At 37.9% G+C, this 6,075-nt stretch overlaps 1 long non-coding RNA gene across 1 annotated transcript; it reads left to right on the top strand.

Annotated features, from left to right (window-relative positions):
* Positions 1-1,866: 1,866 nt before the first annotated feature.
* On the top strand, positions 1,867-2,862 carry LOC109200435 (uncharacterized). Its single transcript, XR_002060592.2, has 3 exons — positions 1,867-2,015; positions 2,098-2,238; positions 2,734-2,862. It is a non-coding gene; the product is annotated as an uncharacterized LOC109200435 (long non-coding RNA).
* Positions 2,863-6,075: the final 3,213 nt, after the last annotated feature.

Below are 6,075 nucleotides of genomic sequence, written 5' to 3'. Positions count from 1 at the left end.
GAGATGAACACTGACATCCCAGCCAACAATAAGGAAGGTACTTTTCATACCAAATGTCAGAGTTATTTTTGCATACAATGTACTTTATCTTTTATAGATAAAGTACATTGTACATAAGATAAAGTACTTTTATAGATAAAGAACAGTGGGAAAAGGTTAGTGATCCGCAAGATGCTGCAGTTTTGTTTGAAAGGCATCTCTTAAAGGAAAAGGAGGAGAACTCCATAATCACAGCTATCATTGGGATTCGACAAGATCAAACATCCCAGAGCCGAGAGATCATTGCTTTCTACAAAAGACCACAGATTGATTGGGCAGGACCTTTTCATTGTTCTTTACAAGGTAATGCTTATGTTGATGCATAGATTCAGTTAGTTTCTTTAAAGGCTGTTTAACATTCCAACTTGGTAAATGAGAATTTTCCATTAAAGGGTGCTGTAAAGCAGTTTGTAACTTTACTTGTGTTGTTGTTGTTTTTTCTTTTTCCCAATTTTAAAATAGGTGACACAGCTGTCGGCACTGGGGTCCAGAGACATTTTTTCTGCATGGCAATGCTAAAGTTGCAACATGGCTTTAACACCCATAGCGGTATGCTTCTATATCCTTTTCTTAATTAATGTGAGATGAGTTTTTAAAATAATCCATCGAAAAATTTACTCCAGAAATTAAAAAAAAAAAGATACCATTGAAGTATTTGCATCATGTTTGACAACTTCGTTAATCAACTACTTATGTCAATAGATAAAGCTATAGCTTGTTTATTTTCCTTGTACTGTTCTTCTCCAGGTGCAGCCAACATGACCCTTCTCTTTGAGGGACAACAGAACCATCTAGTGCCTTCTACTTCTCAGATTTTGGCAGACAGTGACTTTGTGGTAGCAGGCAGAATGATTGGGCATTCATTTTTGAACGATGGGCCACGATTGCATGGCCTCAGCAAGGCTATTATTCATATGTTGGTCCATGCTGATAGAGACACTGTCACTGTCCAGCTTGATGATGTGCCAGATCTAGATATTCGTTCTACAATTTACATGGTGAATACTAATTTACTTCAAGCCTAATGCTGGGCAGACACTGTGCGATTTTTTTCAGTCGCGCGATTCAGCTCCTGCTCAAATTGCACGATTGACTCGCAGGGGTTAGAAGTTCATAGGTCACGATGCAGGGTCTCACACTATACGGCCCGATGCTCTGATGCGACCTGAGTGCTCACACTGTGCGTCCATAAAATGAAGGTTATAACAGAAATCCTGTCGCTCGCTCTCCCTCTCTGTATTTCACTCACACAGACACACACACCACCACCATCAACTTTGCTAAATTACTAATGAAAACATTGATCAGGCAGCTGTGATTGAGCAGCAGTGTAGATCCAACTATTTTCACGGTTGTTGTGGTCGTGATAATTTTGTGAGTCCACATCGAAAAGACTCGGATGAGCTTTCCAAAGTTCTACAAGTTGTGCCTCCGTCGCTTGTGTCCAGATCACACGCTGCACTGTGCTGCTCCGTCTTTTTCGCTGAGATTTGTGTTTTCGCGTGCGCAGTGTGAGAAGCTGCGGTGACACCCTCAAACATGTTTGAAATCCTCACGACCAAGCGATTAATGATCGGGAGCTGGTTGTGAGGTGCTAATCGCTTCTCGTTATCCCACGTACACTACACGATGCACGACGCACGATGAAGGCCAAAATCGGGCCGATCAACAAATCAGTTGCACGACTCAAAAATCAGCTCAAAATGGGCCAAAAATCACACAGTGTAAGCCTAGCATTAGTGAAATCATAATTTAAATTAACTCATTTTTATATCTGCAAGAAAATGCAGATTTTTTAGGCAATACATTTGCAACATACTAAAATTTGAATTTTTCTCCTCTATAAGCTTGACGGTAACAAACACCTTACTGAGCAGCAGAAGGATGACATTAACAATTTGGCCATTTCCTGGGACTTGCCACCCGTCAGTGCAGAAAACTGCAGATGGCTGTTCCAACAGCTTCTCCATCATGCAGTAAGATTGCCCTTTAAAAATTGTTTTTAGATTGTCATCACCTAAGCAAATGTCATGTGGTTATTTTTAATTATTGTTTTAGGTGATAGGCTGAACTAAAAGGCAGACAAAACACATCAGAAAAGGTCTGAAGGACACCGGATTGTTGACTATGCTTCAACAAAGACCTGACACAGCCTCAGTGGTCTTTCCCCAGCATGAAGACAGCATTCTTACTGCACAGGTATTTCAATGCATTTATAAGATGCCGACTACAGTGACAAGGCGAGATGGCATGACAGTTAATGCTGCTTTTAGGGGAGGCTGTAGCTCAGGAGGTAGAGTAGGTCATATACTGATCAGCAGTTTGTTAAGATCCCTGGCTCCCCGCTCTGTATGAATTTTTGGTAGGAAGTACTGAAAATAAGAATGTGATTGTGAGAATGATAATTGTTGTAGAAAAAACTGAAGGGTCTCGGGGAGTAGAAAAGTAAGAATCAGTCCTTCTACCATTATACTTTAAGTGAGACAAAATGATTGATTGATAATACTTTATTCATCCTGAGGGAAATTCTTTTAAAGGCTGCCAGATAATCCAGTGCCATCATGAGCACCCCATAGAATACACCATATATAAATGCCAAGTGTCGGAAAAAAGTCCCTTCACAAATTTAATATGTAAAAACACAGTTTTTAAGGCAGTTGCATTCTCAAGTGTGTCTCTGAAATCTCATTTTAGGCTGTTCTTAGCCACATTGTTTGGCCAGGAGATGAGGGCGATGATGAAGACGATGATGATCCACCTTACCCACTAAGCATCCAAATGCAAACAGTGGGATTTCTGAAGACCTACATTGAAACAGGCAACTGTAATTGCATTGCGATTCAAAATTTGAATCTAATTTGATTTCTAATGCATTGATTATTTTTACAGCCACTCCATTCCAGCTCAGCCAGCTGATGAGGTTTTGGGTCGGGTGGGAAATTCCGACTGGTACCATGAAGGTTGAAGTGGTCAAAGCAGACTACCTCATATCCTGTACATGTTTTGGAATGTTGCGTGTCCCTGGGCACTTCCACGAGTACAATGTCTTTTCCAAACATGTTGATGATTGCATTGCAACTTGTGCCACAGGTTTCGGCCTTATTTAAAAGCAATTTGTAGACACTGGATGTCGAATAAACTTTACTATGCTTGAAAAATGTTTTACATAGCCAAAAGTTTCACTGTTTACGTAGGCTTATTGATTTTTTGGGAATATTGTCATGCGAGTTTAAATATGAAAATTAAAGTTACAGTTCCCACCATTAACATTTATATTTGAAGTTAAGGAATTAATGATTGTGTTATTTAGGGTTGTTTTGTTAACTTAAAGTCATTGTCATGCATCCGATTCACATCATCTCTTTGTTTGAAGCAGTTTCATGGATTACAAGAGGTGTAAAAAAGTAGATTAATACTAAAGCTGCATTAAATGTTACACACAGTCCTGCTGTTGAATATAATGTTAATAAAAATCTGCCACACTGTCAGCTGTGGTCAAGCTATTTAATTACCGCATGCAGGACAGCTAACATACATCAAAACATTACAGTTCTACAGTCATGAGAGTTTTTGTCACTTTCAAGCTGTTTTCAATAAAGTCAAGTTTTGAGCTGTGAAAATTGGATGATAATTTTCCTGATTATTTTTGAGGTTGTTTGAAATCATTTTGTAAATCAAAGGAAATATGCTTGAACACCCCAAATTAAAATCCAGAAGTTGTCAAGGACATGGATTTGAAGCAGCAGTTATTGGACTTAAATACAAGTTACATTCTAGACTGGTCGCCACTCCATCAAAGTTAAGAAAAAGAATTCTCGTCAGACTGTAAATACAGTAGATCAATTGAATATTGCCTTTACAATTAAATAAAAATAGAAATCAGCAAGAATAGGCATGATGGCACCAAAACAAAATTTTATTGAAGCTATTATTAAACAAAGGATTTACATGAGAACAGAAAGCATTTATCATGTTACCTTTGCATTAACTGACGGGTTATCAGGAAAATATAACTGTAAACTCATCAAACACAAAATGCAATAACATTAAAAACTGAAAATAAATATTGATGCAGACTTTTACCAACTGTCCTTGGATAAAAAAAACTGATAATTCAACATAATGTAAACATCTGTTAGGGCAGCTTATTTTCAACCATCATTCTAGATAAAGCTATAAATCCTGCCTGTTCTCAAGAACGCCTTCCACATACTGGACAAGGGAACTGTAAATGTCAGCCCCATAGGACATAGAGGGTTCATGGTATTGAAAAGGTGTCTCACTCTTTCCAAATCCTCATTGTCAAGTGGAGACACAAGTTCTGGAAGGTAAATACCAGTTTGGTCCAAGTCTGCAATGTCCACATCTGGATACTCTGCCTGAAATTAGACGCCATCAATTCAGGAAGTCTTTAAAATACATGCTTTATTAATTTTGTCAATGATATACATATATTTTTGTCTTCAAAAAAGCGATGTGAATAATTTAGAGATGTGTAATCATACAACAATACTTTCAGGAGGATCGATTGGATTCTGAGTCTTTCCAATCTCCCATAGTTGGTTGGAGTGTAGTTCCGCTCTGTCCTAAGAGTGTGATTGTTCCAGCCTTTCAATAAACGTCTCCAAATCTGCTTGGATACATGGCAAAAACACATACTGTGCACAAAAAAGGTCAGTACAGTTTGTTGGATCCAAGACTTTGTCTTCCTCAAGTCTGTGAAGAAGATCGTGGTAGATGTTGGTGACAACATTCCAAACGTCGCGCCACAGGCGCTCTATCCTTTAAAACAAAAAAACAGACAAACAAACATTAAAAAAAAAAAAATCACATACAGTGACATTCAATAATTAACGCCAGAATACTACACCTGGCAATCAAAATATGTTTTGTTATAAATTAGGAATACCTTTGGTTATGCACGCTTTTGCCAGACATAAAGCTTCCTCTACCACAGCCCCGAACTTCAACACGTATCGAGCAATGTCAACATTCTCAACTCTTTGGTCTCCCCTCACTCTAAAAATATGAAAACAAAGGACACAGAAATAACAGAGTATCACATTTTAGCAATGTTTTACATTCAACTGTATAATATTTTTAGGGCTCTTTGAGCTCTTATGCAGAGCTATATTTGTAAATATTTTCCCGAAAAGTACAATGCACAACTAGTAATGTTAACTTGCAAAGTGTTCTGTCACAGTCTGGCTGAGCAGCTGACTGTGTGAAGTATGAATAGTCGACCCAAGTGCAGACAAAAATGGAATGTGGAACAAAACTTGAATGTTAACAGAAAGCAAGCCGTTCCTTAAGGCTGGTAAAACTATACAAACAAAAGGCAGAGATGAAGCTAAACTGGGCAGACTAAAGATAAACATAAAAATCAAAACATGAAACTCGCCGTGGATACAAAGATACCTAAAACCTGGAGCGTAGAAGCAGAGACGCATGGAAACATGGCACAAACGACAACATACAACATGACAAAGAATGAACAGAAACACACAGACTAAATACACACAAGTGTGATTAGAGGAAATGAAAACACATGGGAAACAGCTGACGCTGATTTGACATATTCGTTCATATTCATCTGATCTTCTACATTTGTAACTCGCCCCTCATACACTTCACTCTTCATCAGCTTCCCTTCTGTCTGTTCCACATGCTTGTCTAACTACAACGGGACTCAGAGCCGTTAGTTGTTCTGCTCCAAGACTTTGGATGTACCTCAGCCAGATCTCCGGACCACAAACTTTTTCACCACTTTTAAGTCACGTCTCAAAACCCATCTATTCAAATTGCATACACCTGATTCTGTGCTAGTCCATTTTAACTTGCTCAGCTTTTATACTGTCATGCTTGCTTTTTTCTTCTTTAACTTATGTCTAAATTTTATTTGCAATGTTTCAATATATTGTGTTGTTGCTATTGTAAGGTAACCTTAAGTGTTATAAAACGTATTATTAGTATTATTATTATATTATTATATTATATTATATATCATTGTTGTAGTATTTCTCTGCAAATAGAATA

The sequence above is a fragment of the Oreochromis niloticus genome, unplaced genomic scaffold (assembly GCF_001858045.2).
Source record: "Oreochromis niloticus isolate F11D_XX unplaced genomic scaffold, O_niloticus_UMD_NMBU tig00000175_pilon, whole genome shotgun sequence".
Classification (NCBI taxonomy): domain Eukaryota; kingdom Metazoa; phylum Chordata; class Actinopteri; order Cichliformes; family Cichlidae; genus Oreochromis; species Oreochromis niloticus.
Note: the sequence above shows the minus strand (reverse complement) of the source record. Positions and strands in the feature narration are given on the sequence as shown.